The sequence below is a fragment of the Schistocerca cancellata genome, chromosome 7 (genome assembly GCF_023864275.1).
Source record: "Schistocerca cancellata isolate TAMUIC-IGC-003103 chromosome 7, iqSchCanc2.1, whole genome shotgun sequence".
Taxonomy (NCBI): Eukaryota; Metazoa; Arthropoda; class Insecta; order Orthoptera; family Acrididae; genus Schistocerca; species Schistocerca cancellata.
This window is the reverse complement of record NC_064632.1, coordinates 98,935,885-98,961,522: the sequence shown is the minus strand read 5'-3', so window position 1 is coordinate 98,961,522 and position 25,638 is coordinate 98,935,885.

Genomic DNA, 25,638 nt, shown 5'->3' with positions numbered 1-25,638 from the left:
TTCCACCCTGACTTGTAATCGCACTATTGACTCTTTCTTTTACTTACGTCATTGTTTCTTCGATACATAGACTGAACAGTAGGGGCAAAAGACTGCATCCCTGTCTTACACAATTCTTAATTCCAACACTTCGTTCTTAGCTTGTAGCTCCTTCAAACTTGGGATTACAATTTCTTATTTTATTTTTTGTTGGCATACTTTGATATCTGTGTGATTTCTGTTTGATTGTTGTTGGTTCCCAGCTTTAGGATTCATTACCAATACCTTAGGTTGTTATCATAAGTACCTACTTGGTTTCAGATGACGACTATTGGGAAGAGAAATACACGTATCTGTAATAAGGCATCTCTCAAAATTTCGATTCGTAATATGCGCATGGTATAGTTCCAAAGCGCACGATTACCCGAGCACTCCGTCGTCAGACCACAAGTGGCCCATCGGGACCATCCGACCGCCGTATCATCCTCAGATGAGGATGTGAATAGGAGGGGCGTGTGGTCAGCACACCACTCTCCCGGTCGTTGTGATGGATTTCTGTGACCAGAGCCGCTACTATTCAGACGAGCACCTCAAGTGGCAGCACGAGGCTGACTGCACCTCGAAAAATGGCCATAGCGTATGGTGGCCCGGATGGTCACCCACCCAAATGCTGGCCACACCCAACAGAGCTTAATCGTGGTGATCTGCTGGGAACCGGTGTATCCACTGCGGCAAGGACATTGACACTATTACCCGACGGCCATGTGAATACATGTGGGCAAAACGTTTGCTCCGTATTGTCATATCCGATAGTTTGCGCCAACAGATGGGCAAATCCATGGACATATTTCCAAAGCAGGCTTCTGTTGTGCCTTCCCAAACTACAGTGAATTCAGTTACTTGTACGCACATGCTCTACCTCCCATATTGATATCTGCCTTGTCACAAGCGGTGACCATATTCAGCTCCCGTATCGTGAGTAAAAACCTTGGAGGGATGTTCTACCAAGTGATTTTTTCTGCATATGTTTCTGTGTCTTTAAAAGGGGTGGTCAAATGAAGATGATACAGATGGAAAAAAGTGAGTAAACTTTTTAGTATTGCAAAAGTAGTCACCGTAACTGTTAGTGCATTGACCTCACTGTGAGAAAAAATGGTCAATGTCTTCATGGAAAAATGTTTGCGGTAGCCTACGGAATCATGATTGAACACAGACGTGTACCTTTTCCTCCAAAACAAATCGACAGCCACGAACGTCTTTCTTCAGGTCTCCAAAAATATGGTAATCGCGTGGGGAGACACTGGAAACGTATGGATGTGATGTAAGGACTGTACCGTAGCTGAACAACAATGGCAACACGTGGGCGCCCCTCATATTGTAACTGAACAACGGGCCCTTGCAGTCAGAGAAAAGGTCATCAATTGCCTAGAGCTGACGTGCACAGGTATGGACGTTTTTGATGGGAGTGAATGCATGTGCTTCCATTGTTTGCTATGACGATTGCTCTCAGGTTCAGGATGATGTTTCTTAAGGGACAATACGGGACAGGAACAGGTATTCTTCATCGTGATTCCGTTCTACGTGCTGCAGTGATGTCGACATTCTCTTCCTCTTCTCCTCCTTTGTCAGGTAGTGGTGAACACACTGCGCACAGATTTTCTGGAATTTAAGATACTCTGTCATGAAGGCGTGAGCTCTATCGTGACAAATCTGCAGCTTGAAGCGAACGTCTTCCATGGTGCGCCATCTGTAATTTCTAATGGTGATGACGGCAGGGGTAATAACACGATGCGCCTTTCGTGGCCTGCTGCCGTCTTTCAGTGACACCCGACCCTCTCGAAATCGTTTATTCCATGCAAACACATGCGGTATTGACATAGGCTAATGCACTGACCACTCGCAGCAGACATTCGGGCAAGAATTTCACTTGCTGGGGCTTCTTTCGGAGTGAAAACAGCAATACACTTCGCTGTTCGTGTTCCCACCTCCGTAATGCAATCGGTCTTAGACAAGGGCCACTGACCTCATGTCGAGCACGCCTAACAGAGAACTGCCTCTGTCCCTTACCGATTCCCAATCGAAGCCCCTTCTTTAACCACAATTAACTGCGTTACCAGCGTCCGCGGTAGGCATATTAAATGGTATGTCTTGTTTTTGTTTCAGTGTCCCTTATACGTAAGCGGTAAGAGATGATTGGCTTCGAACTTCCACTGGATGTATCAACCACTGATTCTTAGATAGGCATCTGCCCACCTTTGCCTTGCCCAACGTCGGTTCGAGAATATGTTTCCACAATGAGCGAAATATCACATGTCGCCTCCCCCCACAGAGAACGTGTTTCTACACTTAACGAAATACCGTATAACACCTCCCACACCCCATGCATTCTTCATATAGAAGCGACATATCATTTGACGCCACCATCTTTCCTCCTTCCCTCTCTCGATCGTACATTAATTCCGTTCCATAAGGCTTGCTAATACCAATCATAAATTTAAAGCTAGTGAAAGTGGAAATAGCGTGTTTTCTCAATTAATTATAATACACCCTGCGTACAAATTATGCACTGTGGGTGGCTGTGACACCCGTCTCAGCTTAGTGACCGAAGTGACCGCTTGTGTCCGTTGTCGTTAAACCGGTCCTGCCACTGCCATCACACGATCATTAGCACTTGCTTTTTTAATCAGTGTTTATTCGTATTTCCCACCGTGTAGCCCTTTTGTCTGTTTCGTTTATGATTATCTTATGGAATCCAGTGGGCAAGTTTCCGATACCAAAGTGTTCAAGAAAAGCAGCGTCATCTTCTGTATATTTTTCTGTCATTGTGCTCTGCTACCCGCTGTTCATTCAAATCTTATGCTTTGGTGGAGCTCAAACTCTCTTGAGTTACTCCTCCAGTCTGGTAGGTTAATGGCATGTGGTCTACTTGCCCTGAATGATATTTTATAGATCGTCTCTATGTAATCTCGCGCTGGCAAGTTATCAGTCACTCAGTAGGGTCGGTCAACGTGTAGAATTCAGTCGGCGACTCGCGTGTCCAAGGCAAGCATGGAGTCCGTCGGAACCTCTCGCAGAAGGATGCTGCCTCACTAACCCGTAGAAGGTCGTCGGTAAGGAAGCGTCTTGCCATGTGTGAAGCTAGTTCTGGGACACGTTCCTGAAGCCTTTGTGTCTCGGCCACATTGCACCAGACAACAGCCACATTTTCAAAAATTGGACGATTGAGCTTCATATAGACTGCAACACCCTGCTGAGGTAGAATTGCGGCCTGGGGGCTTAGGAACGGATATCGAACCCACAGTGTCCCTGAGGCCGCAAGGTAGAGGTCTCAATGTGCTGCTTTTGTGTTAGGTGGTGATCGCTGGTAATGTTCAAGTGTTTCACTGTACTCTATAAATTATACATTGTCGTGTTGGAAGTCAGATCTGGAAGTTAGAGAGATCTGCAGAGATTCAATAAGAATCCATAACCGTTCTTTTCACCAATCTGTCGTCATCTAAAGTTGTCCCCCAAGCGCATAAGACAGCTCGTCGATCGTGGGATGTTCTTCGGCGGAAGCTGCTATGCTGTCATCTAGAACTTGAACCTATGTTTGTGCTTTTTTTTGGTGGGATACCGCTTGCCCAGGCTAGTCTTTGTATCTACAGACAGCAAAAAACTTGGCTGTCTATCTGTGTTTGGTTTCCCGCCCTTGTTGCTGTTACGCCATGGTGCTTCTTCCTTCTTCGTGTGACAGGAGCGATGTGTATCTTTGGTTTTGTGCATATAGTTTCTGGCTAGGGTGTCTGCGGGCAGTCTGTCGGTTGCTGTGGACCAGGGAAGTTATTTCCGCGAAGTGCAGTCGGCCAGGTCTGCTGGCGGTCCCTGTGCAGTGTCGAAACGTGTGTGTAGCTGTCCGATCGCTACGAGCTTCGTGGTTCACTGACCCAAGGCGTCAAAGTTGGGTAGTGGTTTCAAGTGCCCAAGCCACGTCCATTCATGTTGTGTGGTTCGTTTCGGTGATTCGCTGTTGGTGAGCTCTTCCTGCGAGCAACCCTGAGTGTTTGTATTGCTGAAAATTAGCCGCCATGCAGTGGAAGTAACTATATTGGTTGACTACAAGTCAAGTCCACCAGCAGAATTTTCTGTCTTTTCGCCGTTAGTGTTCCACTTACCTGCCCCGTCCACTAACGTAATTTCAGGTAGTCTAGTTCCCCCACCTTTTGTCAATGTCGAAAACGGTGTGTAGTTTTGGCAGATTAATACGTGTACATATTTGATTGTGGATAATCATGCCCGTAACATTTTGTGTTTGAATTCTCATCTGCCGATTGGTGGCAAGCAAGTCGTTTGTCGGTCGGTCCGTGGCTGTCCCTTGGTTGGGTCCCGACGGATCAAGTGTAGTTTGGCTCACCACCTGTCTCACCTACGAGAACGAGGGCAGACCGACCCCATGGAGGCTTCTGAGTGCTGTTGTCTTTAGTGTCTTTCTTATCGGTGTTTAATTGTCTGTTTATAATCTATCATAGACAATGATAAAATATTCTTGGTTTTACTGTGTTTTATGTAAGTAAGTTTGGATTGTGGCAAGTGGATATTTGCCATTGTATTGTGTTTTCCTATAGTCCGGCTTAAGCTACTTAAAACTAAGACTTATGGTTAAATTTTTAAAATTTTGGAAAATTAATTGTGGGCCTTCAGCCTTGGGACCTTATTCTTAAAATTACCTTTCAAACTTAAACACTGCGGCCTTCGGCGTTTGATAGGTTGTGGTTTTTTTTTCATTCTTGAATATTTTATTGTGGGCCTTCAGCCGTTCGTATTGCATCTTGTTTATGTTTGTCTATCCACCCTTGCCTTGAGGTTCTCAGCCTTGCTATATATATCATTTGCTACCTCAACTGCATTTTTATCTTGTTGATTTTTAATATTTCTTGTTTGGAGGCCCTCAGCCGTGAAAGATCTGCATTTTGAAACTCGTAGTGGTAAAGGTTCGGTTATGTGCCGTTTTGGATGCAAATGTGTTATTAAATTACAATAAAATACAATTTTAAGGTGAAACTGGCCCCAGCCTTATTTGACCCTATCCACAATCCTAATTACCTCATATGCCCAGCGGGTTGAGCGGGCGTGTCATTGGTAGCAGAGTGTGGTTACGATCGTGCTTACCAACTTAGTTGCGGTCAGTTTCACTCTGGTTTCGATTGTGTCTGTGCTATCGTATTGTTTGGCTTGTTATTATTTCAGGCGTTAAGATAATGGCAGTCAGAGAGTGTCCGGGGATTCGCCTGCTGAGAACAAACCAACTCATTTAACTAATCTGGTGGCTGATTTGAGTACGTTAGATTTGGGAGAGCATCACAAAAAAATCGGCCGCTGAGTTGGGAACTTTGGTGAGCGCGTTGCAGTTTAAGCTGACATGCCTGGAGTTGGATGGGACGAAGTTCCAAGACAGTGACTTGCGTAATCAGGGGGAACATGGGGGCCAGGCCGTGGGTGCCATTGTTCCAGCGGCTGTTAAGTTAGATACCGTGTTTGCTAAGTTGTCTAACCCTGTGGCTTATTTCTTTCAGGGTATGACCGAATTGGTTGTAGAGGGGATTGATCAAGTAGAAAATCTTTTGTGGTTGTGGGTTCGTCTCGAACAGCACGCGGCCGCTTTACGCGTTCCGCACCACGTGATCCTGTCGTTGCTATATCGACTAGCTAGAGGCGAGTTGCAGAACATCCTCTCACGAGCCATGGCCGAAGAGTCTACCTTGCAACAATTAAGGGGCTCTTAATTAGGCAAAGATTAACCAACGGGGTTCGGAAACAGCTTGAGTGCCGCCATATTTTGGAAATGCAGCGGGATGGCTAAAATGGTTCAAATGGCTCTGAGCACTATGGGACTTAACATCTATGGTCATCAGTCCCCTAGAACTTAGAACTACTTAAACCTAAGTAACCTAAGGACAGCACACAACACCCAGCCATCACGAGGCAGAGAAAATCCATGACCCCGCCGGGAATCAAACCCTGGAACCCAGGCGTTGGAAGCGAGAACGCTACCGCACGACCACGAGATGCGGCAGCGGGATGACGAGCAGTTATATCAGTATGTCGATAGAGTGCACACAGCCTCCTTGGCCTTGCTGATTGAATTACCTGAACGTGAATTAGTTTCTATCATCCTCAAGGGAACGCTTGCGGCGGATAAGTCCCATTTTGTTTTCGGTAAGCAGCCTGAGACCTGGGCAGAACTCCGTGGTGTGGTTGCAGCAGCATCCGCATTACCTCTTGAGAGCCACGGGCGTCAGGAGGTTGCAGGGCGCGACATAGGGGCCGATTCCGGATTATCCACATCCGTGGAAGTTAGCTAAGGGAACCCAGACGTTGTTTCAGATGCGTCAGTACAGCTCACTTGGTACGCTCTTAGGATCAGCCTCGTGCTCTTAGAGCTAATAGATGACGCCGGGTTGGTACGCGAACCCGGGTTCGAACATTTAGGGCTTGGTGTAATCGTGTGGTCACTCCGCATCATCCCCTTTGCCTTATGTTTGTTCTCGGGTAGGTGGCGAGCCCGTTTGCGCTCTCTTGGACTCCGGTAGGTCCTTGTCAGTATTGAGTTTTCTATGGTTTTCTGAATTTGGGCATCTTACTAGACTTCATTCGGTCCCGTCCCCGGTGCAGAGACGTCGATTGGCCAATGGCCAGGTGTTACCTTTGCAGGGATGGGTCAATGGGAGTGTATCGGTTGCCGATTTTTCCTGGCCTGTATCTTAAGCCTTGGTTAAGGGACTGCCATTTAGTCTAATATTGGGGTGCAATTTAATTTATAAAACAGGGCTCATTTTGGATTATTGCAGTCGCACCTTTTCCTTTACGTTCTCTCCTTGTGAGAAGTTTGGCCTTTGCGAATGCGCTAAAACCTGGTGTATGGCGAACTGCCGGGACCTTCGGCATTCAGGTTGCAGCTAATGAATTTGATCTGTCCCATCTCTTGCCTAATCAGGCGTCTCAGCTACGCAATTTGTTGCACAGTTTTTCTCAGTTGCTTCGCGATAACCTGGGTGTCACCAGCGTTCTTGAATGTCATATTCGTTTGTCCGGTGACACACTCGTTAGGCAATCTCCGTACCGCCTCTAACCCCCGAAGATTAAGATACTCAGGACTAAGATATCTCAGATGCTGGAACAAGGAGTCATCAGACCCTCTACTTCTGCTTATGCTTCTCCGATTTTTCTTGTATCTAAGGGTCAGGGGCGGGATTTTAGACCTTTCGTTGACTACCGGCGTTTGAACGCCTAGGTTCTACTCGAATCAGTACCTTTGCTGGATTTGCATAATTCTTTTACTTGGTTTGCCGGCAGTAATTGGTTTACTGTTCTTGATTTGGATCAGGTATATTATGAAATTCCGTCGGTTGAGGAATGTAAACATGTCACTGCCTTTTGTACTGACTGGAACTTGTACGAGTTTAACAGAGTCCCCTTTGGGTTAGCTACCGGAGCGGCGGTGCTTACTCGTTTATTGGATAATATTCTTGGGGACTTGAAGTTAGTCTGTGTCTATAATTACTTGGACAACTTGGTTATCTACAGTCGTTCGTTTGAGGATCATTTGGAGCATATCCGGCAAGTTATTTTGAGGTTACAGCGAGCCGGTCTAACTGTTAAACCTAGTAAAATTACGCTAGCTAGGCGGGAGGTTTCTTTCTTAGGCCACATAGTCTCAGGTCAGAGTATTCGCATCGACCAAGAGCGGACGAAAGCCCTGCGGCCTTTGCCTCCTCCTGTTGATAAGCGGGGAATCGCTAGATTTATAGGCAAGTCAAATTACTTTAGGCGTTTTGTACGCAATTTTGCTCAGTTGGCGGTACCCTTAAATCAGTAAAGCCGTAAAGGCGTGCGTTTTGAATAGGGACCTGCCCAGGAGGCCGCCTTTGAGCATATTAAGACGGCGATAGCCAACTCGCCGGTTTTTGGGGTACCTGATTTTAGCAAAAGGCTTATCGTGGTGACTGATGCTTCTAGTGCCGGTATTTCAGCTGTTCTCCTCCAAGAATTTGAGGGCCAGAGACAACCATTACCTTACGCGTCTCGGCGGTTAACAGATGCCGAGCTTAAGCGAGGCCTTGGCCGTTCTGTTTGCATTACAGAAGTATCGGTTCTACCTTGAGCATCGGGTTTTCCGATTGGAAACCGACAATCAAGCGATGAGCTGGGTACTGGCGAGGCCGCGTAAGACTGTGCCGTATTGCCAGGTGGGCAGTACGTATTTCGGCATTTCAGTTCAAAGTTAAAAATATTAAAGGTCCTGAAAATGTCTTGGCGGATGTTATCAGCTGAATGTTTATCGAAGACGTGTCTAGTCAGGGAAGCGAGCAGGTAGACGGCGACAATCTTAATATTGTATGGTGTTAGGTGAAATTCCCCTTTTGTTTCAAGACATTGCGCACCAGCAGGATCAGGACCCTATGTGGGCTGGTATTAAGCAAGGTGTGTTGATGGGAGAGCTCTTGGAAGAATATCAGATTAAGAGGGGGATTCTTTGCAGGAAGGTGGGCAATGCTAAGCCGTCTAAGATCAGTTTGCCTACTACCTTGGTGTGTCCGGCCTTCCGTTATTTTCATGATTCATTGATGGGTGGCCATTTAGGGACTTATAAGACGCTCCAAGAGATCAAGGATCAATTAACTTGGCTCTCGATGGACCACGATGTTAGATAAATGATAACTCAATGTCAATTGTGAAATGTAGCCAAACCCAACAATGCCCTTCAAAAGGCTGGGAGAGTTCTGAACAAAAGTCCTCTCCCATGCACAAGCCCTATATTGATTATTTGGGGCCTTTGCCTCGGACCAAAATGGGGTCATCGATATGTACTCGTTATGATTGATGGGTTTTCTAGGTTCACTTGGCTCCTTCCGAACCGTAACGTTACCGCTACCACCACGATTAATCACTTGACTAGTGTATTTAGTATTTTCGGGCCACCTAAGCAGCTGGTTAGTGATAACGCTCCTGCCTTCCTTTCGGGCCACTTTAACGCCTTCTGCTTTCAGAATGGAGTTAAGCATGTCACCACCACCCCGTATTATCCCTAGGGGTCCTTTGCAGAAAGGATTAATCTGAATCTTAAGTCCGCTTTGATTATTTATCATCAGAAAACACCCAGGAAATGCGACTCCCTGTATCAGTTTTGCCTTTAATACCGCCACTCATGAAGCTTGCGAGTTACGCCTGCATCTTTGATCTTTTACTACCCAGTTAATTCCCCTATTTCCAACTTTTTGGGAATTCAGGATATTATTCCACCTGACTTTAACCTGCGGGTCATCAAGGAAAACTGGAGCCGGGCATAATACGAGTATACTCAGAGCTCAAGTTCAAGTGGCTGGCTGGCTCTGAGCACTATGGGACTTAACATCTATGGTCATCAGTCCCCTACAACTACTTAAACCTAACTAACCTAAGGACATCACACAACACCCAGTCATCACGAGGCAGAGAAAATCCCTGACCCCGCCGGGAATCGAACCCGGGAACCCGGGCGTGGGAAGCGAGAACGCTACCGCACGACCACGAGCTGCGGACCTCAAGTTCAAATATCTCGGGGTTTAAATTAACCGCTTCCTGGGTTAAGTATGAGGGGGACGAGGGGTTGAGCCGTGCTCACTCCCAACTATGCATTTTCGTGAACTTGGCTATCTATATGTGTTTGGTTTTCCGCCCTTGTTGCGGTTACGCCATGGTGCTTCTTCCTTGTATGTGTGGCAGCAGCAATGTCTATCGATATATGCACCATGTACCATCTTCGGTTTTATGCATATAGTTTCTGGCTAGGGGATCTGCAGGCAGTCGGTCAGTTGCTGCGGACCAGGGACGTCGGCCCGGTGTAGTCAGCTGGGTCTGCGCAGTGTCAAAGCGTGTGTGGAGCTGTGCGATCACTACGAACTTCGTGGTTCACCGTCCCAGGACGTCCAAGTTGAGTAGTGGTTTCAAGTACCCAAGCAACGTCCATTCATGTGGTGTGGTTCGTTTCGGTGGTTCGCTGTTGAGGAGGTTTTCCTGTGACCCACACCGAGTGTTTGTATTGCTGAAATTTAGCCGCCATGCAGTGGAATTAACTATATTGGTTGACTACAATTAAAGTGCACCAGCGGAATTTTCTGTCTTGTGGTCATTAGTGTTCCGGTTACCTGCCCTGGCCACTAACGTAATTTCAGGCAGTGGCCTTCCCACACCTGTCCAACAAGGTGTGTAGTTCTGACAGCTTAATACGTGTACATATTTGATTGTGGATAATCACGCCCGTAACATTTTGTGTTTGAATTCTCATGTACCGATTGATGGCAAGCAAGTCGTTTGTCGGTCGGGCCGTGGCTGTCCCTTGGTTGGGTTCCGACGGATGAAGTGTAGTTGGACTTACCACCTGTCCCACCTAAGTGAACAATTTCAGACCGACCCCCTGGAGGCTTCTGAGTGCTGTTGTCTTTACTGTCTTTCTCATTGATGTTTGCATTGAGGCTTTCATCCTAGCTACATATATATTTATTTGAATTTATTTGCTATTTTAACTGCATTTTTATGTTGTTCATTTTTAGGATTTTCCGTCTGGAGGCCTTCAGCCGTGAAAGATTTGCATTTTGAATCTCATAAATATAAAGTTTCGGCTATGTGCCATTTTGGTGGTAAATGTGTGTAAGAAGGCTGTTTAGATTTTTATATTGGTAATGCCACGTAGCGCTCTGTATGAAAATCACTGGCTGTGCTGTGTGCAGTCTGTGGCTAGTTTGCATTGTTGTCTGCCATTGTATTGTTGGGCATCTGGATGTGAACAGCGCGTAGCGTTGCGCAGTTGGAGGTGAGCCGCCAGCAGTGGTGGATGTGGGGAGAGAGATGGCGGAAGTTTTGAAATTGAACTGCTATATGTATAATGATTATTAAGGTAAATACAGTGTTTGTTCTCTGATGTTGTTCCATTGTGTCTAACTTTAGAAGATTCTGTCCCATTTGTCTCTGATTTTGTTCCATTTGTTGCATTAATTGCAATAATAATGTATTAGTGTCTGGAATCTGTTTCTCTATGCTTTTTGGCAGTGCATTTTCACCGGCAACATTCACATTTTGACAAGCAGAAAATGTGTCTTGACTCATTTGAGAAAACGGTGAGGACCCAAAACCGAAGTCTACAGTATTTGCAGTATTGTGTTCTGTCATTTCGGATTCCTGAGGCGAGCTGTTGCCGACCGATCGATCGATAATTCTTCCCTGTTCACTACCTGTTTCACTGTCTACACCATAATTTGCCGCCCGCTCCATTTCCCTATGCACAGTTACCAAATTACTACTTCAAATGTTTGTTAATTCACTACCCAGTGGTGCTGATAAGCTACGCTCGTCGTCACTATTATTTCTCAGTTTACTTTGGAGCCGAGTGTTACGTTTTTCACACGCCATTATTGTCACAATATTTCACACGACAACACAGAAAAACACAATTTGAAGAGAAAAAATAGGGGAACACATTAACATAGCACTGAAAATAATATGTAGTTAATTGCAAGCGCAGCTGCGAAATACTTGGTGCAAATCTACATGCATGCCACAACTGTTTTACAGTACAACAATGAAAAACTACAACTACAAAGGAAATTCTCTCTACAATTACGCGCTAGCAATAAACAAAAGCTACACTAATTACACAAACTACAAAAAAAATCAGAAGATTCCACTGAGGTATCCTAGGCTAAGGGTCGACATATGAAACGTCCCCTTTGAACAATTTATACAAGACTGTGCTTATAAACCTCTTACACTACTTGCTTTTCAAAAAGCTGAGCAAAACTGAACGTACTCACACATTCACTAAAGTGACACACAATATTTTTAGCGCAACGCAATCTGACTCTCAAAAATCCCTACAAAAGAATGGCTCTGACAAACATTAAACTATACCTTTCACAAATCACTTACCTCACAAAAATCTTCGTTACTCAACCTACTGCAATACAGCGAGCGCCACTACTGCCAGCTAAATAAAAGATTCAAACTACTGAAGGCACTAACTACTGATAGGGATAGTTAGCAAATGAAAGATTTTAATAGAGAACAAACACTGTATTTACCTTAATAATCATTATATATATAGCAGTTCAATTTTAAAACTTCCGCCATCTCTCTCCCCACATCCACCACTGCTGGCGGCTCACCTCCAACTGCGCAACGCTACGCGCTGTTCACATCCAGCTGCCCAACAATACAATGGCAGACAACAATGCAAACTAGCCACAGACTGCACACAGCACAGCCAGTGATTTTCATACAGAGCGCTATGTGGCATTACCAATATAAAATTCTAAACAGCCTTCTTACATGTGTTATTAAATTACAAATTTAGGTAGAAACTGACGCCATCCTTATTTGGCCCTTTCCACAATCCTAATCACCTGTTCTGCCCAGCGGGTTTAGCGGGAGTATCAAGGCGACACTCCTCATTAATGTATCCTGTCTGCTTGTATTTTAAAATATAAATTTAACAATGTTTTCTACAACACTCGACATAGTTTTCTTAATAGTACCTTAACTACTTTTCTTAGAACTTCCGACATAGAGTACGACATGCCAGTCCAAAACAGAGATACACGTGTGGCTCTGGACACCCGAAACTGTATGACTAGAGCAGTTGAAGCACTTCGTCTCCCTGCCACGCCGAAGCAACATGAATGTGTCCGAACCACTTCGATTGTAATATCATACTCTAATGTTTCTTAAAACTAGTGTAATTCAATAAACAAAAACGGTAAACTCGTAATGTAACCATGAGAGATTGTCATACTGAAAACTGTGTTAAATACAATGAAAAGAATACAGATAGTTAGAAGAGAAGTTAGGCGTTTTGGCGCCTAACACACGAACGTGCCAACCAATCAGATGCAAGTTCAGTACAATTTTAGGACTCTCCCACGGGAATGGTACATACTGTACTATCTGCTGCTTGTACGTCACTGCACTTTCGTACCATATGCTACTTCACGTGTATCAAGCTGCATCAAGGCGAGCTTCTAGCGAGATAAAACACTAATGGCCACAGCCAGGAATATCAAACATCCCCTTCATTCTTTGATTTCCAAATTATTCTCGAAGGCAACTAACAATTTTGAAAATGAGTAAATTTTGCCCCAAATTAAAAAAAAAAAAAAGTTGAGGTTTCCAATCTCTCAGTAACTCCCCTACTGTCTAATTTATGGAAATTCTTTACCAGAGCTAGGAAATTGATATTGGTAAAATATCATCCCAGTTAACCAAACTTACTGATGCTAAACATATACTTACTTATCTTAATTCTATGAAAAAGCCTTAACTAAGCACACATTACATCTTGAACTTCTTCTTACTACAAAATATCATGTATGATTTTCAGCACATAGCTGTTCTTCAAATTTTTTGTAGTCTTGTTATTCAGCAATAAACATCGGCACCTGTGCCATTATATCTCATTATTAACTCTCACTACACTTATTGATGTTTACATATGATAGGCACTGTGAAATGTATGTTGTAGGTGTAATGCCATCCATCTTTACACAACACACACTTTTCATCTGATATCAGCGCAGTGCCGTCCACTTTTACCTAATAACACTCACATTTTTTTCCCTCTAACATCGGCGAAGTACCGTCCACTTCTACCTAGTAATACACACATTTTGTTACTTATGTCAGCTCTAGGCCATCCATACATACTGTTTACGATCATATCACTCATAAATACTCTGAGTTATACCAGCATATATGTGTCCTTACATAAAATTCATATGTAGATATATTCATAGTTTTACAATATGCATAACGTTGCATTGAATACAATTCCATAATAGTTACAAAATCTTTGTCACTGCAGTGGTGACTCCAGGGTTTTCATTTGAATTATGTCCCCACGTGGCTACTGGTTTGGTTTCCTGACCTCGACACACCGGTCAGTGCACTCTCGCTCTGCTTGTTAATATTTTGCCATTACGCACCAGGAGTGACTCATCCCAGTTAGCGCTTACTTTCACTCAAGTTAATAACGGCGCTCGATGCACTGTTATTTTCCATCTATCTATTCAAAATGGAAACGATATGAAAATAGCTCTCATTTTAAACGTCAGGTTTTATTTTCATTTCATTCGATAACTTAACTAGGCATCCAAACCAGATTCACAGATCTCTTGAGAGAACTGAAGATACCCTAGATCGTGATAACAGAGAAAAATACCGAAACAAATCTTGTTGCTTTAATCCGCTTGTAGCTTCTTATGGACTTTGCTGCTCAAACATATAAACTCAGTGAATATAACCACTATTTGTCATGTGCGTTATGTATTTCTATCTCAGTACTTATTATTGTCTGTGTGCTATGTGAGATTCATGTTTCGTGTTCATTAGCTGTATGGGTAATATTTCTGCTTCGTGATACAATTAATAATGCTTCGGCGGAAATACCTCGGACACTAATCCCTAAATGTGCGGACGACTCTCACGTCGCCTATTACCTTCCTATTCCCCATTACCTTGTACGAGTGTTCGACTTCTATGGTCGATCCAAAATTATTTCATAATCATTTTAACTGTGGCTGAACTCATCCTAGTCTAAATGTATATGCATTGATGCGGAAAGCGAATCACTGCTTGTAATCACTCGCAGCCCATCTACCAACTGTTGCCAATAAAGTTTAATCTAACCATCGCAGGACCATTTGCTCTAATTGTATCCACTTACCCTGTTCGGCGCCGTCCTCTTCCTCTGCATCAGCTGCAAGCTAGCTAAATAAAGAAATATACAAGACGGTTTTCTCTGTATATATGCGAATTTTATGTTTCATAACATGCATAAAAAGGCTCTGTACGTAGTTTATAGGGTATTCTGCTGCCTGTATGGTTGATGATTTTTGGTCTTGCAGCCTAGGTACTGTACTTGCTTCGCAACCTTTATGCTGCATGTTACATTTTGTTACATGGTCTATAATCGGTTACTTAATTATTCAATTAGTACTTCTTTTGTTTCAGTTGATCGCTTTTTTGTCTCTTTTCTTTTACGTTTTTATCTTTAATAGAGAGGAAGGATAAATGATATATTTTAGTTCAGAATGATGAAGAGGGAAGAACTAACAGCGTGAAAAGAAAGGAAGTAAACTGTTAGTTAACTCGGGTACCTCGTAGGCCTCAGATACCTAGCAATGCCAAGAGTGCTACTGCTCCCTGCGGTTTCACTGTTTCAGATGAAACTTTTTGATATCAACATGAGTTGACGATCCATTGCTCTGTCCTGTCTTTAGGTTGGCCATCTCCACAGCACTAGGATGAGCCAGTCCTACACGGACTCTTATATGTTTCATGGAACTTCTTGATTTCCGAATTAATTTTTGAGGCCCTTGGTCTTCACTTAATTGGCATCATTCCATCAACTTGGTATGATAGCTGTCTAGTTTGCTTATCATGTTCACTCTTAGGTTTAACTGCCTTTTCCTTTACCCTCTTTATTGCCATGTCTCTTTTCTCTTGAGTAGATAATTCATCTGTTGGTGGAAAGCTAATTATTTGCTCGATCATACTGGGCACCCTCTCTCCGGTCATCAACTCCTGTGGAGGTAGTTCTGTAGTCGAGTGAGGAACTCATTGATTGTTCTCTCAAACTCTTCCTCATTTTCTACCCACGTATAATGTTTCTTAGCACAGTAGGTTTTAAATAATTTATTGAGTTCTCTCATCACCTTTTCACTCATGCTGGACTGAAGAGGGTACTTAGAAATATAAATGCGGTTGGGTTGTTTTGGGGAAGGAGACCAGACAGCGAGGTCATCGGTCTCATCGTATTAGGGAAGGATGGGGAAGGAAGTCGGCCGTGCCCTTTGAAAGGAACCATCCCGGCATTTGCCTGGAGCGATTTAGGGAAATCACGGAAAACCTAAATCAGGATGGCCAGACGCGGGATTGAACCGTCGTCCTCCCGAAATATAAATGGGTTTTATATCTAAGTCATTCAACATTCCCTTCCAGTATGCTTAGGTGAACTGCTTTCGTTATCGCTAATGATTCTCTATGGTTTCCCTGCCTTGGTAACATAGTCACTCTTTATTTTGTCTGTTACTGACTTACCAATGGCCTTTCTCAACAGATACAATTTCACATGTGTCAACAACATGCCCAAAAATTTCGCATTTGTCAACAACATACCCAACACCACCAATAGATATTTGTATTCTCCTCGTTATGTTGGAAAGGGGCCGTATAAATCCACGGAGACCCTTTACAATATTTAGGTCGGGATCATGTTATCTATTTCATTCTATTCTTAGAATTAGGCACCTTGGTCTTTTGACATGTAATGGACGTTTTCAGTATTGCCCTGACCTTCTTTCAAATATTGCTGAAGTAGCAGATTTCCTTTATCTTATCTACCCATTTTTTCGCACCAGAGTGTGCATAATGTAGTGTATAAACCAAATTAGATTACTGATTCACTGTTTCGGCCAACAGACCTTCCACTGCTTTTTCTCATGATTTGCTCTCATATATAAAATCCCTTTATGTGTCATATAATATTTCCTAATTTTACTGTTAGTATTCCTACTCCATTCCGCTTTCATAATCTTATCATCCTCATCCTTATTTTGTTCCCTTTATTGGTTTTATAGGATGACTCGAATTTTGTCCTCATTCTTTAATTGTGTGAGGTATATAATAGATACCTTCTTTTGCCCTGAATTATTAAAGTCTGCTTTATCCATTCCAACAGGTAATCTAGATAAGGTGTCTGCCAGTATGTTATTTTCTCCAGGAAGGTACTCGATAGTAAAATCATACTTCTAGAGAGCAATGGCCCATCTGGTCGAGCCGTTGTGGTTGAGCGGTTCTTGGCGCTTCAGTCTGGAACCGCGACCGCTACGGTCGCAGGTTGGAATCCTGATGTGTGTGATGTCTGGTTAGTTAGGTTTAAGTAGTTCTAAGTTCTAGGGGACTGATGACCTCAGATGTTAAGTTCCATAGTACTCAGAGCCATTTGAAGCATTTTGTTGTTGCTTAGTCTGAAGTCCATAAGGAATGATAATGCTTTATGATTCGTGTAAAACTTAAATTTTCTGCCCACGACATAGCAACTAAATTTCTTGAATACAAAGACTACTGCCAAAGCTTCCTTTTCTGTCACGGAATATTTTCTTTTCCATTTATTTAATACTCTACTGGCAAAACAACTCGTCTTCTTTTATATTTTCCCATTTTTCAATAAACTGAGAAGATGAACCCCTGAACTGTCTGGAAAAATGCAGAATGGCTCATTTATATTCGGATAGACTAACAATGCGGCGGGGCGGGGTTGGTTCGTACCTCGTACTGCTCGTGTTATAATGTCCACCTACCTCAGTACGGCTTCCGCTCGACGTCCCTTCACTCTGCAATCATAGGCAGCGATAAAGCAAACAGTGTTGAAGAAAAATGCCACCTAATACCTACCTCGCTGAGGTCACGTAACTCTAGTAGTGAAAAACAGCTCCTGAAAGTTCATATTTATCAAGATTTCGGGAGGTAATATGGTGGATTTTTGACTTTAATAAGTGTCTGAAAACTCCAAGACATGGCTTTTTATTGCTTCGGCAACAATTGGAAATGGCTATCAAGTTAACATTTAGTGAGATGCTACTCTATCATTCTCAGTTCACAGTCAAAGCAACAAATTTCATACGCAAAAGCAGCCAGAAATCTATTTCCAGTCCGACCCGATGGAATATGCAAACTAGCAATGCCTGATCCACTACCATAAGCAAGTTTCACATTCGGTCTTATCAGTGGTCTTCTATAATAGAAGTGCTCGACAAGAATTCCATAATGAAAACAGAATATGCCACGCGGATTTTTCACTAAAGGCGAAATCTCACACGCTCATAACATTCCAACAAATCAATCCAGAAATGTCACGCGTTCATCAAAATGTGCGTAATGGCAATAGCTTTAGTCACGACTTGTACTAAACGCGAGGAACTCAGTATTCCTTCATTTTACACATAATGCGCACCGTATCATCTAACATCTATCTTCATGCTTCCCCACTCCCTGCATATCTAAGTTTCTGTGGGCGGGAACAGCTTAATCCTGATTGGCTGATCAGTCTGACTGACCAATCAGAATGATCCTTCGAGATCATTCTCGCGCTAAAACTTACCTAAGCCACTCTTCAGAAAGTAATTTAGGTCATTATGAAATGCAACTATTAATATAATGTTTAATAAAAAGACCGAAAAGAAAAATAATCTTGAAATTAATTTAGAAATCGATTACACTTCAAATGATATTCTGGTTGCCTTCTTACAAAAGCATGCATCAGTATCGTGGTTACCATACAGCTTTCCCACAGTCCAATTTCGTAATGTTTTACAGAAATTAATACAAAACTTTACGTATGTCTCACATACACTCTCTCACTCATTCCCATTTATACACACAATAAAATAATAAACGAATAATAATTTTGAATGATTTTTACACTACGAAAAGCAGAGTAATTAAAGTCCTGCAAAGAAAATTGCCAATTAAATTATTTTTTATACATTGAGAACTCTGGACGATTTTAAATGATAACAAAAGACAAGCTGTTGTTGTTCCTAACTGAAGTCTGCAACCTAAGTGTCGTTTCTTTGATTTTTAAGGAATTTTCTCTATCTCTGAAGCTATAAGAGATAAAATTTTGAAATTTTGTCATGATCCTTTAATGAATAAAAAAGATAACTATACCAAGTTTGAAACTAGTTGGATAATATTTACTTTGCTTTATTTAGATTCGTAAGGGGTATGAATATACGTTCGTACTAGATGACACGGTAGCCCGTTCTCATTCTGGCTCGTAGCGACAGCTGTCCTATGAGTCATAGCTAAGACACAATTCTGCAGCCCCCTTTCAGCCACCGGCTCCACGTCGGCGCCTCTTACTGCAATAAATGCTATCTCATAGTAATTTGCAACGTTACAACACGACGCTGTTACATAATCCTTCTTCGATCTTTTTAAACTCATCCCCACACTTTTTAGTCCACACCCTAGAGGCATTCATTTTAGTTAAGCCCAGCAGTGCCTGAACATTGAGTGTCAAGTTTTCCAGTGTCAGTCTTGATGCCTTCCGCTAAAATGACATGCCCTAAAAATATAATTTCACCTTTTCCGAATTCGGACTTGTCTAGGTTGGCACTAATATTATTATTCTGAAATTCATCAAGAACTTGTTTCAATATTTCATTAGGTGACTCCCAACTTTTGGCATAAAATACACGTTCCCCACCAGGGATGCCATGTATAAATTATACGTTGTCGTGTCGGAAGTGCGATCTGGAAGCTGGAGAGGTCTGCAAAGATTGAATAAGGGTCCCTAACCTTTCTTTCCGCCAACCTATCATCTTCAAAAGTTGTGTTCCCAGCGCAGAAGACAGCTCGTCGGTCGTGGGATCTTCTTCGGCAGAGACTGCTATGCTGTCATCTCGAACGTGAATTGGTGTTCGTGTTTTTTTTCTTTTTTTTTCTGGGATGCCACTTGCACAGGCTAGTCTCTGTATAAACAGAGGACAACTTCTGTAGTTCTGACAATGATGGCAGGCGACACCTCTCATTAATGTATCCTGTCTGTTTATATTTTAAAATATAACTTTTTACACTGTCTTCTACAACACTCGACATAGTTTTCTTCATAGTACCTCAACATTTCTTACAACTTCCGATATAGAGTACGACATGTCTGTCCGAAACAGAGATACACGTACGGGCCTGAAGAACACCCGAAACAGAGTGACTAGAGTAGCCGAAGTAGTTCGTCTCCCAGGCTCGCCAAAGCAACAGGAAGAAGTCCGAAGCACATCGGCGGTCGTATCATTATTGTAATGTTTCTCAAAGCTAGTGGAATTTAATAAACATAAACGGTAGAATCGTAATATAACCATGAGAGATTGTCATACTGAAAACTGTTAAATCCAATAAACAGAATACAAATAATTAACAAGAGAAATTAGGCGTTTGGGCGCCTAACACCCGAATATACTGACCAACCAGAAGCGAGTTCAATACAATTTTAGGACTCTCCCACGGGAATGGTACATACTGTACCACCTGCCGCTTGTACGTCAGTCCACTTTTATACCGTATGCTACATCACGTGTATCAAGCCGCATCAAGGCGAGCTTCTCGCAAGATAAAATACTGGCACTGGTTTACGTGCAACCATATTGGTTTGTGTCTTTGCGCTTTGAATTTCAGATGTAGTTTGGTGGTCGGTGATCGCAGGTCCTCGATGACTTGCAATCGCAGTTGAACGGCGCTCATACTGCGACCGTAGCGTGCCGTACCGTTAACATACAGAACCAGCCGTCCTACGCGTGTGTGTGTACAATTTGTACAGCGACAGTCAGAGGCTGACCATGTCCATAGCTGACACGGATGCATCGGTCTGAAGAGTCTCCTTCGTCCACATACAAAACAAATGTAAGTAGACTGTTATTTCAAAAGCAATCGCCGTAGCTGTTAGTGCATTGATCACACTACGAGACAAGACGGTCAGTGGCTTTATGGCTTCATGTGGCAATGGGAGTCTATGATCGAGAAACTGGTGCAAAAGCCAGTACCTCCAGAGGGAGCGGAGTGCTCTTGACCCGTTTACGATTGCAGCACCAAAGTACTTCCGGTGTTCTGTTTCATCCAGTGCATCTTCCACACGTCAGAGTAGCAGATACGTAATCGCGTAGTGACATCTGTAGGCAATTAGTTCACATGTAAGGAGCTGTTATATCTCAGCTTTTTGTAGAAGGTGACGTGAGTAAAGGCATTCGAATACCTATCTGACTCCCACCTGTAGACATAGGCTTTCAGGTGCTTGGATGCTTTCTATTCTTCGCAATCATTGCGGTGGCAATGCCATCCATCTTCTTCTAGTCCTAGGTTAAGTTAACGAGTGAAGTATTCTGTTGAACATTGCCGCAATGAGGTCGACAGCAAGACAAAGGTGCGTCGAATGTGAGCTCCGTCTGTAACACGTTCACTTGTGAAAGCTGGAAAATGTGCGCCTGTATCACACTCATTTCATAATTTATATCATTTTTTTTCTAAAATTCTGCGACACTGTTTTGTTGTAACAAAATCATATTGATGCATGAGGGGGCTGTGAGCAAGGTATTTAGGTCCCTTAGCCCCTAAATTTGGCAGTCCGTTTAGACAGAAAACATTGGTGAGTGCTTTGGGTTCTTTGTAGAGGCCAGAGATCTCCCTTACTTAATTCTCCCAAGTAGCTGTAAAACCTCCAGGATTCCGCTTTTCACGTATTTTTAGTGTCCCAAAGAGATCTCCTTGAACGAACTTTAGCGAAACGCAGGCCTTCTCTCCTCGTCTGGATCTTTTGTTGTAAGTAGGCTGTTTATATTTTCTTATTGGCAACGTTACGTAGCGCTCTGTATGAAAATCACTGGCTGTGCTGTGTGCAGCCTGTGGCTAGTTTGCATTGTTGTCTGCCATTGTAGTGTTGGGCAGCGGCAGCTGGATGTGAACAGCGCGTAGCGTTGCGCAGTTGGAGGTGAGCCGCCAGCAGTGGTGGATGTGGGGAGAGAGATGGCGGAGTTTTGTAATTTGTCATGAACTGCTATATATATATTATGACTATTAAGGTAAATACATTGTTTGTTCTCTATTAATATCTTTCATTTGCTAACTATCCCTATCAGTAGTTAGTGACTTCCGTAGTTTGAATCTTTTATTTAGCTGGCAGTAGTGGCGCTCGCTGTATTGCAGTTGTTCGAGTAACGAAGATTTTTGTGAGGTAAGTTATTTGTGAAAGGTATAGTTTAATGTTAGTCAGGGCCATTCTTTTGTAGGGATTTTTGAAAGTCAGATTGCGTTCCGCTAAATAATATTGTGTGTCAGGTTAAGCACAGTCTTGTATAATTGTTCAAAGGGGACGTTTCATTGTCAAGACCAAAAGTAGCTCTAGCGGCTTTTCTGCGCGTGCTCATCGGCTAGGGGTGCGGGCGCCACCTTCCTGCAAGTTTAGGCTCTGAGCAAGAGTCAGAGGTTCTCTCTGAGGCGGGGAGTCGTGGCGTCATGGTACCATGTGTGTTCCTAGGGGACCAGGGACACACTAATTGTTGATTCATTTAAATTAGGGAACCAGTAGACTGGAAAGCATCAGTGCCTTCTTGTTCTTCTGTAAATTCCTTGCTTGTTCTCCTATTTACTGTGTGTGAAATTCACTTAGTTTTGAGCTGTTTTGACTTTGTGCATGTACGTTATGCGTCGTTCAGTTTTCAAACACGTGGACCCACTGGATATGTAACGGCTTTCGCCCTTATTTTGAACAGTTTCCTTTCTAGTGATTGTCCCTCCAGGTCTTTAATTCGTGTGGCAAATGAATATTTCAGAGCGAGAAATTTTTCTGGAGATGGGACCTTCATGATTTGTGTGCGATCTTGAGTCCACGTGACAGTCTGGCTAGTTCGTTGCTGCAGTGGAGTTCACTAATAAATATCTGTGGTCGCGATAACAGTGATAGTTTTGCTTTTCAATGATCCTAGAACTGTATCAAGGATTTTTCTAAAGTTACGTAAATATTCGTTGTTTTAACTGTCTTCTAGCGAGTTCTGTTATCGATGAAGTTTGCGTGCATATTATTCCCAGTTCTTTGAAATCACTATCGTAATTTCCTGGAACGAATATGTAAAGATATGAAATACATTTAAGTAGATATGCTACCAGGCGAGGGAATGAAATCGTCTTGAAAAAGTTTTCTTATTTGACAACTCTGTTTATCAGGTATTGGCAATATGTGAGTGTCTTTTTGTGATTTCTCTTGTAATCCTTTATATGTTTCAAAAGCCTAACACGAGTGCTAATTGCAAAATCTGTCTATTTTTCCTAATCTAAAGATTGTCCCTATGGGATATGACAAGAGAAACAGAGACAGAGAGATACATATAGCGAGAGGGGTTTACGAGGGTATGATCAATTGCTTCCCTTGAAAATTTCCTTCCTTCTTGCCTTCTCTGTATTATCACAGATGACATGTCACTGACCACGTTTGTACTAGGACTGAAGTACACACCAGGTGTCTAGCTGCTTGAGTCCGTTATCTAGAGACTGTAATAAACTATTAAGGAGTAACTGGCGTAGTTTAAATAATTAAATTTTGAATTGGTATGTTTCCATGGCTGTTGTTATTGTGGTCTTCAGTCTTGAGACTGGTTTGATGCAGCTCTCCATGCTTCCATATCCTGTGCAAGCTGCTTCATCTCCCAGTACCTACTGCAACCTACATCCTTCTGAATCTGCTTAGTGTATTCATCTCTTGGTCCCCCTCTACGATTTTTACCCTCCAAGCTGCCCTCCAATACTAAACTGGAGATCCCTTTATGCCTCAGAACATCTCCTACCAACCGATCCCTTCTTCTAGTCAAGTTGCGCCACAAACTTCCCTTCTCCCCAATCCTCATTAGTTATGTGATCTACCCATCTAATCTTCAGCATTCTTCTGTAGCACTACATTTCGAAAGCTTCTATTCTCTTCTTGTCCAAACTATATATCGTCCATGTTTCACTTCCATACATGGCTACCCTCCATACAAATACTTTCAGAAACGACTTCCTGACACTTAAACCTATACTCGATGTTAACAAATTTCTCTTCTTCAGAAATGCTTTCCTTGCCACTGCCAGTCTACATTTTATACCCTCTCTGCTTCGACCATCATCAGTTATTTTGCTCCCCAAATAGCAGAACTCCTTTACTACTTTAAGCGTCTCATTTCCTAATCTAATTCCCTCAGCATCACCCGACTTAATTCGACTACATTCCATTATCCTTGTTTTGCTTTTGTTGATGTTCATCCTCCTTTCAAGACACTATCCATTCCGTTCAACTGGTCTTCCAAGCCCTTTACTGTTTCTGACAGAATTACAATGTCATTGGGGAACCTTAAAGTTTTTATTTCTTCTCCATCGATTTTAATACCTCCTCCGAATTTTTCTTTTGTTCGCTTTACTGCTTGCTCAATATACAGATTGAACAACATCGGGGAGAGGCTACGACCCTGTCTCACTCCCTTCCCAACCACTGCTTCCCTTTGGTGTCCCTCGACTCTTATAACTGCCACCTGGTTTCTGTACAAATTGTAAATAGCTTTTCACTCCCTGTATTTTACCCCTGCCACCTTCAGAATTTGAAAGAGAGTATTCCAGTCCACATTATCAAAAGCTTTCTCTAAGTCTACAAATGGTTTGCCTTTCCTTAATGTAGCATTTAAGATAAGTCGTAGGGTCAGTATTGCCTCACGTGTTCCAATATTTCTACTGAACCAAAACTGATCTTCCGCGAGGTCAGCTTCTACTAGTTTTCCGTTCGTCTGTAAATAATTCGTGTTAATATTTTGCAGCTGTGACTTATTAAACTGATAGTTCGGTAATTTTCACATCTGTCAACACCTGCTTTCTTTGGGATTGGAATTATTATATTCTTCTTGATGTCTAAGGGTATTTCGCCTGTCTCATACATCTTGCTCACCAGATGATAGAGTTTTGTCAGAACTGGCTCTCCATGGTATGTCACTCATTTTTTGTTAGCAGAATGCGAGAAACTGCACAACTGTCGTCCACTTTATACATTTCAACGTACCAAAATACTACTTGCTGTCATCTTACATTGTAAGCTTAGCTTACCGCGGAGTGAGGAGGAGAGTAGATTTTGATTCTCAAGCTCGCACAGCTGACGCCAGCTACTGGGATTAGTGACCCGTAGTACTCGTACTTGCTTAACGCTGCTTGCAGTATGTTACACATAATCTCTATGAATCCAAACAAGTACTGTTAAATATTAATCGATCTTTTTCACACTTTGTACACCAAATTTAATGGATAATAGAATCATAGTGCTAAAATTTCAAAAAAAAATCTCGCTAATTTTGGGGATTAAATTTTTTATCTAAAACACGTAATTGCGCTGGAATTTTGAAACCGAGTGAGGGACTGTAATGTATTCATCTACATATCAATTGAAACTACAACAAAGAGTATAGGTCCCTATAATGTAATTTTCTGGCATTTTCATTACTCGAATGCTACTGGTTTCTTACGTAATTAAAAGTAGTTTGGAAAATTATTATTTCATTGTGTTTTGGTTGTGTGAGTGGTTTTGGAGAGACTGAGAGAGTGAACTCCGCATGGCGTGTTTCGTGCGAATTACGAGACATTATGGTGAGAACTTCTGTACAAGAGGACTGCTGAATGACTGACTCTGTTAATTCGTAAAAGTCGTGTATTAGTCACTGTTTAGAAAGTTTAAAATATTGGGTGGGATTAAATATCTTCTCGCTGCTTTTTGGTGTGGACTTGTTCCAAAGAGAGTAAATAATATTGCATAACTAGTGTCGGGATATTAAATAAGGGCTTGATAGCCATTTTCTCGTTTTAAAGACAAGAAACCACCTTACAGGAAATTTTAGAAATATTTCAAACACAAGTCACGCAAGAATCGCGAATGTCCGATAGTTTAAGTAAGTTTCAGATGCTGCTCATGGACTACAGTTATTCGGCCTTTGCGTGGTAGGTATTTCACTGACTTTTCGTTAACGCTGCTTTTATGAGTTAATCCAGCATCTACCAGGGGCAGACTGCCTGAAGCCTATCTAGGTAGGTGGACAG